The sequence below is a fragment of the Delphinapterus leucas genome, chromosome 20 (assembly GCF_059928025.1).
Source record: "Delphinapterus leucas isolate spDelLeu-1000000601 "Yukka" chromosome 20, BTC_Dleu_Yukka2, whole genome shotgun sequence".
NCBI classification, from domain to species: Eukaryota; Metazoa; Chordata; class Mammalia; order Artiodactyla; family Monodontidae; genus Delphinapterus; species Delphinapterus leucas.
Window position 1 is genome coordinate 59085150 of NC_143148.1, and position 2596 is coordinate 59087745.

At 63.8% G+C, this 2596-nt stretch overlaps 1 pseudogene; it reads left to right on the top strand.

Moving 5' to 3' along the window:
- The first annotated feature begins 234 nt into the window (after positions 1 to 234).
- Positions 235 to 1468, top strand: LOC149744722 (junctophilin-3 pseudogene; annotated as a pseudogene).
- Positions 1469 to 2596: the final 1128 nt, after the last annotated feature.

The following is a 2596-nucleotide window of genomic DNA, read 5'->3' on the forward strand; positions in this document are numbered from 1 at the left end:
GCGGGCCCCGCCGCCGCCCTCGGGCGCCCGCAGCGCGGCAGCCGCAGGTGGGGGACTGCGCCCCAGGCCTGAGCTCCGCTGTCCCCGCCCGGCCTGCGCGGCCAGCCCGGCGGGCTCGCCTCCGAGGGGCACTTGCAGCTGAGGTGGAGCCGTTTGCACCAGACGCTCCTGCTCCTGCCCCCTCCCTCCCCCTCCCCTCCCCTCCCCTCCCCCGCCCTCCTCCCCTCCGGTCCTGTCTCCAGCGGGAGCGCGAGACGCTGGTCAGGCTCCGCGGCGCAGCTCGAAAATGAATAATCGCCCCCAATTGACTTAAATTCCACCGAAGCCGGCGCCGCGGCCGCCCGCCGACCGGGACCTGCTCGCTGTGTTTTTTGCTTTCTCCATTCTTCCTTTAAAAAAAAAAAAAAAAAAAAAAGCAAAACAAAACCAGCCAGCCAGCCAACCAAGACTCCGGTTTGTTGATCGCCTTTTTTTTTTTTTTCACCGTTTGCGGGATTTGCAAACCGAGTTACATGCATGTCCAGTGGGGGTAGGTTTAATTTTGACGATGGAGGGTCCTACTGTGGAGGCTGGGAGGACGGCAAGGCGCACGGCCATGGCGTCTGCACCGGCCCCAAGGGCCAAGGCGAATACACCGGCTCGTGGAGCCACGGCTTCGAGGTACTGGGCGTCTACACCTGGCCCAGCGGCAACACGTACCAGGGCACTTGGGCGCAGGGCAAGCGCCACGGCATCGGCCTGGAGAGCAAGGGGAAGTGGGTGTACAAGGGCGAGTGGACGCACGGATTTAAGGGGCGCTACGGGGTGCGGGAGTGCACGGGCAACGGGGCCAAGTACGAAGGGACCTGGAGCAACGGGCTGCAGGACGGCTACGGCACCGAGACCTACTCCGATGGAGGTAGGTGCGCTGGGCGCGCGGGGGCTGGCGGAGGAGGGACCTTCTTCTCTTGCCTCTTCTGTTTATCTCTGGGGAAGTCCAGCTTTTCCCTCCAGAGGGCCGTGGGCACCTGGGGCATTTCCTGGGGCTCCCTGGAGGCCACAGCGGCCTTGGCTACAGGTTGCCCCACTGCCTGGCGGGGGACAGTGCCCCTGTGCTAGCTGAAGGGTGTTGGGGGCTTTCCAGGAGCAGTGCCAGGCCCGGGAGCCGCGGAGCTGAGCAGTGTCAGTGCATCGTCCAAGAGGAGGCCGGAAAGGCCAGACTGGGCCCGCGGCCTCCTCCGGTACCCAGCAAGGGCGCAGGGGGCCTGGGAGAGGGCCCCCTCCCCTTGTTGGCAAAGCTCCCTGGGTGTCGGCCTCTGGGAGTCAGGCCCCAGCTCTGCTGCTTGTTTTCCTGCGGTGCCGACGGGCCTCCCTTAGTCCTGATCAACCCAAGCCAATGGAAAGAGAGTGGCTGGGAGAGCTAGAGGCGGGGGCTGCAAACCCAAACCATCACAACAAGGCAATAAACTTCTAGGTGGTTGGACGCGGGCTAGCACTGCCAGAGCAGGCTGCTGAGGGGAGGGAGGGAGGGAGGCCCATCTGTTTAGCGCGAGCCCAGGAAGCTCGCCTTTCAGTGGCTGAATCATTTTCACCATTAGTTTAGGGGTGCTCTGCGCCTTCATTCTAAGATGCCACCACATTCCCGGCTGGAAGCCAGAGCGCTGCCCGCCTGCCCACCCGCCGCCGCGGCTGTAAGATGGTTTCTGTGCAGGGAACCCTGGCCAGCTTTGCGGCTGTCCCCCCCTCCCCCCGTCCCAGACGGTCCGGTGTCCACTCCTCGGGGCGTCTGAGAGGCGTGTAGCATTTACTGTTTCTGCAAGCCAGACCCCAAACGAGCCTGCTCTCCAGAGGCTCCCTCCCCCACCTAGGAGCTCATCCCCAGAAGTGGCTCCATGGCTCCCCAGTAATTTTTCAGGCATGCATGCCTGGGAAAGCAGTGGGGCCCAGCGGGGACTTGGGTGCTTCGGCACAGAAATCACGAGCGTACGTGTGGTCTCCTGCTCGCTGCCTCCGAGTTAAACACCTGCTCCCCGGCCACATCCACAAGTGATGGAGGGCTGGAGAGTAATTATTACTTTGGCTTATACAGCCGAGAGGCAGGGTTCGTTATTCGCCCGAGGGGAGGAGGCGTGGGGGGCAGTTACTTATATAACGCTCTTGCCTGTCAAAGCCGTGGCGCCCCGTCCCAGGCGGCCTCTTCTGTGCTGTTGTTGTTTTCCTGGAGTGGGTTGGAGAGCTTCCCTGACCCTGGGGTGCTGGGGCAGGCTGAGCAGACGTCCCTCCCTGGGTTCTAGGCCGCGCGTGTGTGTGTGTGTGTGTGTGTGTGTGTGTGTGTGCGCGCGTGTGTGTGTGTGTGTGCGTGTGTATGTGTGTGTGTGTGTGTGTGTGTGTGCGCGCGCGCGCACGCGCAGGCACGGCAAGGCCCAGGCGCAGATGTGGGTGGCTGAGGTGGGCGGCCGAGCAGCTTGGCGCTCCCAGCTGGGCTCTTTGGGAACCCGGGGACCGTTGTCACCCAGGGGCTCTGTCTGGCCGCTAGGCAGATCCGTCCCTCCAGAGGTGCTCCCAGCTGTGCCTGCGCCTAGAGACTGGAGCCTGGGGGGAGAAGAGCCCCGGTCCC